This window comes from Perna viridis, chromosome 11 (assembly GCF_037379345.1).
Source record: "Perna viridis isolate PV_CMFRI_1.1 ecotype Kerala chromosome 11, ASM3737934v1, whole genome shotgun sequence".
Classification (NCBI taxonomy): Eukaryota; Metazoa; Mollusca; class Bivalvia; order Mytilida; family Mytilidae; genus Perna; species Perna viridis.
In genome coordinates, this window is record NC_142455.1 from 32,493,317 (window position 1) to 32,501,815 (window position 8,499).

At 31.2% G+C, this 8,499-nt stretch overlaps 2 long non-coding RNA genes across 2 annotated transcripts; one reads left to right on the forward strand and one right to left on the reverse strand.

Moving 5' to 3' along the window:
* Window positions 1-1,535: 1,535 nt before the first annotated feature.
* On the reverse strand, window positions 1,536-3,392 carry LOC148603763 (uncharacterized). Its single transcript, XR_015916613.1, has 2 exons — window positions 3,307-3,392; window positions 1,536-2,898 (listed from the first exon to the last, which is right to left on the reverse strand). It is a non-coding gene; the product is annotated as an uncharacterized LOC148603763 (long non-coding RNA).
* Window positions 3,393-7,624: 4,232 nt separating this feature from the next.
* On the forward strand, window positions 7,625-8,499 carry LOC148603764 (uncharacterized). The gene is made up of 2 exons (XR_015916576.1): window positions 7,625-7,953; window positions 8,451-8,499. It is a non-coding gene; the product is annotated as an uncharacterized LOC148603764 (long non-coding RNA).

Genomic DNA, 8,499 nt, shown 5'->3' on the forward strand with positions numbered 1-8,499 from the left:
TCAAAACGTAAAAATAAATATTAAGTTTTCTTCATGCACAATTTGACAAAACTGCAATTACTTATTAATACTAAAAACTAACAATAATTCGCACAAAATCTAAAACACGAGCAATACATCCCTTCGAGGCCAAAAACATCACGTGATAACACGTGCTATATTAGTCTACATTCATTTTGTATTTAGATGTATCGTAATATACAAACATGATTTACATATCATGTACCAGAGGGATTATCCCTTTCATTTAAAACAAAACTACTATAAATGTTCAAATGCAGGTCTATGGGTGTTGAAGGTTTTGTGCAAAGTGTTTTTGAACGTTATTATTTCATAATTCGCTTGTGACGTAAACGAGATCCGGGGGATTTCTGTTCACAAACTGAGTTGACGTTACAGTCGTATAGCCTATCAAAAAAAGGAGAAAAGGTAATACACTGATTACGGAAAAATAGGGAAACGAGTATCCAACATCAATCGGTTTAGATACCTTCCGGACGGTATTTTTTACTTTCACTATTGATCAATAGAAAAACCGTGCATTTACCGATACTTGCATTCCGTGAATGTGTTAAATGGTTTGCACTCAGCTTAAATCAGTAACAATTACCTTTACTTCATGTTTTTCCTTTTTGAATTTATTATTGCTGTTTACCTTGCGTAAAGGGTCAAATTATTGTATTTTATTTAAAAGGAGTAAATGAAAATACAAATCTACCGATAAGTACAAACAAAAAAGACAAAAAAAAAACAAAAAAAAAAACAATATTATATAAATATTTTGAATTCCAGAGTTTGAACACGTGTTTGAACCAGAAACTTCCCGTCAGTCATCATGATCAGCATTTGAAACAAAAATAATGGAGGATCAAAGTCATCATAAGGTGACATTAATATATCTGTAGCTGACACCTATAAGTGAAATCAAGGATACATGTAATCGCGGTTAAAGAATTATACAAAACTCATCATAAAAGAAAAAGAAGTAGATAGGACCAACTCGCAAACTTATAAAAATGGAAATAAAAACAAAACTGTGATTTGTCCAAACAAAAGAAGACGAGTCCAATTTATCAACACCCATTGCAATAAAAAATGATGAAGTTCCTTCTCTACTATAATGTCTATAATCTCCTTTCCACTGAAAACATACATGTATGTCTTGTTTATATAAGCATGGTCGGCATAATGCTTGTGTTATTAATAATGGATACAATTCAGGGTATCCCTGTATGTATATAAATACAAAAATAGTACGTCCAGTTTTTAAAATGCAGAATATGTGTCGACCTTAACTGACAATCGACCGCACTTTTAAATTTGTTTAATTGTTAACGTATTTAGGTAGAAATTCCAGATCTGTGCAGGAGAACTCCCTTGATCTTCTTATATACACATTGTTTCTGCCTTAGAAGATATGCATTTTCCGTTATAAGGAAACTTATAACATCCATAGTATTGTTTCTCTTTAGAAGTATGGACAATGAGGTAGAAAAAGAATGTTTCGGCGTACGTCTATATATAAAAAGACTTAATGAAAGTTTTAAATGATTTTTAATATTTGATTTCATTGGTTTAAGAATTCCTAATGCATAAGTGTATACTAGCTTCAAGTGTAGAAAGTACCATAAAGGCAGTCGACAAAGACATTTATGAAACCGTCTCTGTTTTCCTCGGCTTCCAATACGGTCTTAAATGTACAATTAAATTTTCCTAAGTTACATGCAACCAAAGATTTTGTTTACTTCAAGACTCATTCAAAGAAAGCGGTAACTTATGAATACCAAGTTTTCATCTAATTCATTGTGAATTTTATTTGTTTCTCATGCCATGCCGCATTCTGATATACCTGCGTTTTTTTTTCTTTTTGTTTTAAATATGTAAAGGCAAAATATACGGGTCAAGTTATCTATTTTGTAGATTAACAACAACATGATAAAGATGACGTCATAACTTTTCGAATAGGACGGTGACAATATATTTTTAGTACATAAATTAAAAGAAGACATGTTTTCAGTATATCGACAAAATATCAAAATAAATTTATCATTGATAGATCTAGATAATAGGGTATGTCTTTAAGCAGATAAGTCTCTTTTTTTACAATTTCCTCATTTATTTTTTTTGTAGTACAATTGTACCAAATTATAATTGTAAACTGTCAAAGTGAAAGTGATACACGAATTAAGAAGCCGCTCTTTTCGACCAATTTAGACCATACATGAAAATGATAGGGAAAGACTCGTACTAAAATGAGGTATATTAATTAATATCTTGTTTCAACCTCTTGGCTCTATCAAAATAAGTACAATGTGACACTTATTAATGATTAATTTGACATTTTCTGTTTACTCCTAAAATCCTTTCCCAATGTCAAATCAATTAAGCAATTTTTTTTTTTGTCTTTTCTGTAACTTTACATCCTTTGTTGAACAACCACGCTAAATATCCCATGTGCGTGTCGAAAGAAACCCATCACTGGCATATTTCCATAAAAATTTCCTCAATGAATATTACTTCAATGAAACGTTGCATGCATAGGTAAATATTCATATATCACGATAAGTTACGGACTGTAGATAAGAAAGATCATCCTTCTTGTTTATCATCAATCTTACAAATTTCGTCTCTATTGACCTTATATAGACTGATACGATATCTAATGGTATGACTATAGCAGTTACAACAAACACAAATCGGGCTATACTCATTTTTTTTTATCTGTTCACCATACATGTGTCACGTTATAATGGCACATCAGGCGCTTGAATAAGTGTCATTCGTCGTCAAGTCATTACAGCTAGTATACAAATTGAGAACATAATTCACCATAAGAGCATCGGGGAAGTGGTGCTTTACTAATGATACCATCAGTACTATTTAAGTTGACTGTACGCCCTACAAAGAAGTGAAACTTTTTTAATAGTATAAACAACTTATGTGATACCCGTGATACGATACCGTGAACATCTGATATATACATCTTAAATGTATTTTATCTGCGAGAGAGCTTTTAATGTTTATAAACTATTGTGATAAGCACTTCGAGTCTTTTAACTGTGGGTATTAAATGTACATTACGGATTGTTATGAAAATTTCGAACATTCCTTTTATCCTTCCGCTGATAAGTATTCTATAAGCGGTCCGAGATAATGTATAAATGTTTCATTGTGATTAGCGAGAAAACAATACCGGCGCAAAGCAATTAGCCGATCTCCAAGATGTTTTAAAAAATCACATTTAAAGAACTGAACATTATTGAATTATAGCATCTGTAACAGCTGGAAATATATATATTTCCCTACCATAAAATTGTGTATGAAGATTGTCTTTATTTCCTGTTCTGACCATCTATAGATTATGACGTTCACGAATTGTGTCATTATTCATGCGTTGTATTTTTAAAACCAAAATCGACAAAAGAAAAATATCGAATATATAAATAATAGGAAACCGTAGAACAATATGGCTTCAGCTGGCTTAATAATCAAAAGTCATATTAGAAAAGTTTGTGGGCTCGAATGTTATCAGATAACACTGCGCAAGAACTGCTGGCTACTTTTAATCACGGTTTAATTTCATGTTGTGTAATTAAATCATACATTGGTATACACTTATCGTCAACATCGTATACCAATCAGTATTTAGAATTCACCTTTGCAATATATTATCTAATTTTAGGAAAATAGTTTTTAATGATTGCTTCACCTCAGAGAATTAAATTTTATTAACTGAATTACATTTCGTTTTTAAATTTTTACATTATGACAGAAAACTACACATTTAAGTTTTGACAACTTAAAGTATTGCGTTTATTTGCATTCAATATAATTTTCGTGATAAAAACTATCGCAAGATGACTATTTGCAATCTCGTTTCCACTTCACAACTGCCACTTACACCATAGAATAATTGACGAAACTTTAAGGACTGTAAATTGTAAATAATAAACAATTTTACCGTTAATATCATAATTGCAATAATAAGATTATAGCAACTGTTTTGTTTTTAAATTGTTCTTTATTATGAATAATTCCATACATTATAAAGATAAAAAAGACAGATATTTTATTTGATGAGGGGAACGATGTTTAAATCAAATTATCAATTATTTTTCGTATATAGGACAAATAATGTTAAGATATAAACTCAAGTAATATGATGCAGTTCAGGTTGATTTCTCCCAGGAGTATAACATTGTTTACAGTTGATCTCATACCAATAAAATAATTCTGTCGTCGAGATGTTGAATAATTAAAGAGATAGACCTTGGGTAAGGGACACAACTCATACAAATCAATGGAACAATTGTATTCAGCTTTTTACATAAATCTCATGGAAGCTTCAAAGTAACTTCGACTGATTTCATTCTGTTTCATAGGAAAGCTTATTGGGCTTTGGTAAAATTGAATATGATACAAACATATGACTGATTTCAAGAGTTATGTCCCCTACCCTAGGTCTACCTCCTTAAATGATCTTGTCCGTGTATTAATGGCATATGGGGTTGCTCCATTGTTCATGATTGAACTTTTTGTTACTCTGCACTGACAGAGTTTGTCGGGGAGCTTTTATTCACCAGAGTTAACATACTTGCGATGTGACAGATTCCACTGGTGGGGCAGGATATACTTATCACGCACCTATTGTCCCTAACGGATTTCACTGGTGGGTCGGGAAACTTACGGAGCACCTGATGTCCCTCTCGTTTATTTTGTGGAAATTCATATTGCTAGTGCTTTATTTCTTTAATGATTTCTTTTTTTTTTCTTTTCTTAAGTTTAATATGTAAATGTATATTATCAAGTTAGCTTCATTGGATACGTTTATCGTCTCTCTTTTTTTTTCTTTACTTCTAGGCCTCGTATTTGCATTTCGCTTTGGTATTTAAGACGACAACTACCATACAAAGAGAAATAATTCAATTTGATATTCTTAAATAACGTCGCAATACATTCAATAGGCAAGACATTTAAATATAGAATAAGTGTTACTTTTAGGTTCAGATGACAAGGAATCAGAATGAAGGCGTCTTTTATTTTCTACAACGAAGTTTCTGTAATTCAGAATCGATTTTCGTTTTTACTTTTGCCCTGACAATGAATTTCTCTCGGAATATTCGCATAATATACATAGATATGTGAGCATAGTAGCGTGGGACACTATCGATCACGCATTCATATTCTAACTTGCAATGTAATGTTTTCACAGTAGATGTCATATTCCCGTTTTTTTTTTTTTTTTTTTTTTTTTTTTTTTATTGTTGTGTGTGTGTGTGTGTTATGATTTGTTTTTTGTTTGGTTAACTGAGCATTTTCTGTTGTTTATTGATCTCGTTATTCATAAGCATTGTTTGTTGAACTATATGCACACTTAAAACGGCGAGTTCTGACAGATTACAACAAGTGTATGTATGCGCACTTTAAACGACGAGTTCTGACATCTTATAACAAGTGTATATATGCACAATTTAAACGGCCAGTTCTGACAAATTATAACAGGTGTATATATCATGTATATGCACACTTTAAACGGTGAGTTTTGACAAATTATTACAGGTGTATATATGCACACTTTAAACGGCGAGTTCTGACAAATTTCGTTATAATCTATAGTTTTTTTCGATTATTATCTTTTAAACATATCTTCTTATTAATCTTACTTTTTTAAAAGTTAAAAGTTTGATGAAAGAAAAATCAAGGGAACAAAGATTCTAGCGCGGAAACCAAAAGCATATAGGCTAAAAACCACTAATTCCACTTCCCATAGGCTTCTATGCTAATTTCACAATATTCAATGGCTTCTCTGGACTTTACCTTAACTTTAACCTGCAGAGGACTATATATCAGCATGATTCTACATATGTCAGCTCACAATACTCAGAATGGCATGTGGGGTTAGCAGACTTGCAGTGCAGTACTGGTCACCGGAAGTGAAGGGTCTATAAATAGCATGGGAAATCCCAGTGTTTTCACAAGATAGGGGTATATTTAGAAATCATTATGGAGATTAGGCTTCACACCACAAGAAGCAAAATGCACCTATAAAATGTACAGAAATGTTTTTCCTTTCAGAAACTGTTTAAATTTTTTAAATGAGATGAGAACTTTTTTCACAGCACTATGAGGAACAGGGGTAATTTCTGCGTAGGACTATTTTTGCGTACGTTCCGAATGCTCATTGGTTGAATTGGTGGTCTGTAACCTATAACAAAGTCCAGTCGGTGAAAACAGACATACCAAATACAAAATATGAAATAACCAAAATTATAGTACAAAGAAAAAAGTAAATGAGCAACTCGAACTCAACTAAAAACTAAATGCAAGCACCTGTAGGATAAACATTATTTGCCTTTTAATCAACACCTACCTAACATGCTTTAAACATGAACGTTGTGAATGGACCATTCACACATATCGTGTAAACCGACTGCATAAGATCAAGAAATGTAACCACATAGGTTTAAACAGAAAAATTGCAGATAGCTGGAACAAATAAAAAGATAAACCAAGTCCGACAACTACAATCTGCCGAGAAGGTGTTAGATATTTTAAATAATCAAACATCAGTTTGCGTTTTGGTATGACCGATATTACCGCAATTACACGTTTTACATCGTGAAAACTATCTGAAAACAATTATTTGAACACTTCCACTTATTTTATCTTCCAATTAATTACAAAAGCATGCCAAACTTGTCGTTTTAAACAAATCAAATCATTATAACATTCGCTCTTTAATTAGAGACTAATGAAGCTTTTCTTCCAGTTCGAGTTCGTTGGCGCTTCTCAAGATTTTGATTAAAATGAAAACTTGAAACGCACTCTTAATGGCAAATTAATCATACACCTTTTTCTACGTTTGTCAAGTCTAATCATAGAATTGTTTATTAGGCTTGAAGTTGTTTTTGATATAGTGACATTAATGAGTTTATATCTGAATACAAAAGTCATCCTGCAAGTAATCTATGGAATAACACATTTCAACATTTTCTTAAAGATTTGATAACAAGCTCTTGGAAATAGTCTCAAACGTTTTGTTAACAATCTATATACTCCATATCTGAAAAAAAGTAATATTTTTCACATGTTTAAGACAATCAGCTTATAACTAGTTAACTTTGATAGAAATGGTCATTTACCAATAAGTAGCTATATTTTCTATTAACTGGATACGAGTCGAATATAGAAAATCGTTTTCCACAAAGGTCATGTAGTTTGGCCTTTGTTGGTAAATGATGATTGTGGGTGGAATTTTTACTATTTTCTGGATATTTGCGTATTTATTGCAGTTTTTACTGTTGGTTTTCTCATATTTCAATTTTATCTATATGCTCTATTGGTAAGATATGATAGAATAAAAAAAAATCATGTTCATCGTCTAAATTTACCTGAGTTCTCTGTTCACGTGCAATAATCAATGCGTAACTGTTGCTTGCATTATATAAATAAGAATGGAGTAATTATTTTCGTGAGTTTTTGGTGTAGTCCAAATTTAATAATCGAGAGACAACTAACATTTTTATCATACATTGATCAAATAACAACATACAAAAATTCAATTTTGTTTCTCAATTTTCTTAATCTATCTGTTCATGTAAAGGTCATTTAATGAAAAAAAAAACAAAACAAAAAACAAATTGTAATGTTCTCAATTACGATTTTGATATTTTTCCCTTGTCCCAATAGGTATTGTTTAGTTATATTTTCATTGGTTATATCTAACATTTGATATATTTAGATGTTCTAATAATTAACCTATTCCTATGTCCTATTTCATGACCCTAGGGTACGCTTGATTTCTATTTTGGATATTGTACTTTTACTTTCATTTTTGAGTCATTTCCTGTTTCCGGGTTTGAGATTACATGTGAACCACATAAGTCAGAGCATTGAACCAATGCGTTTTCCATCGAGATTTTTTGAGTCAATCTTTTCATGACAGACCACTATGTAAGTCTTATTATTATCTTTAATACTTATATTTTATAGTTGCATACATATTTTTGATGGGAAAAGAGAAATCAATGATATTTTTTTACACAATTGGCACACATGTTGTTTTCTTACATTTTGCCTAGATAAGCCATGCCTTTATAGTTTATGATAGGTATTTTGAGTTGTTTTCATTCCACTTGCAGTATTAATGATATTGTGACGTAAAATATGATATATCATAATTATTTATGCATCCCACATTCCCTTCACCAGTTTTGAGATAATTTGAGATACTTTGAGGGGGAGACTTTCCTGTTTGAAAAATTGATCTTACCCCTGCATCATAAAGGGAGATAATTCAAGTTTATTTCATAACACTTTTCTTTAAAATATTGTGTGATGTATTATTTGTTATCTGTATTTTGATTCTGATAAATATCTTTGATATTTTGAATGTATGATAATTTTGATTGGACAATTATTTAGGAAAATCCTTTTTTGTATATTTTCAGCTTTTTACCACACACTATGTGCATTCATCAAATAAAAGTGAACTTCAAA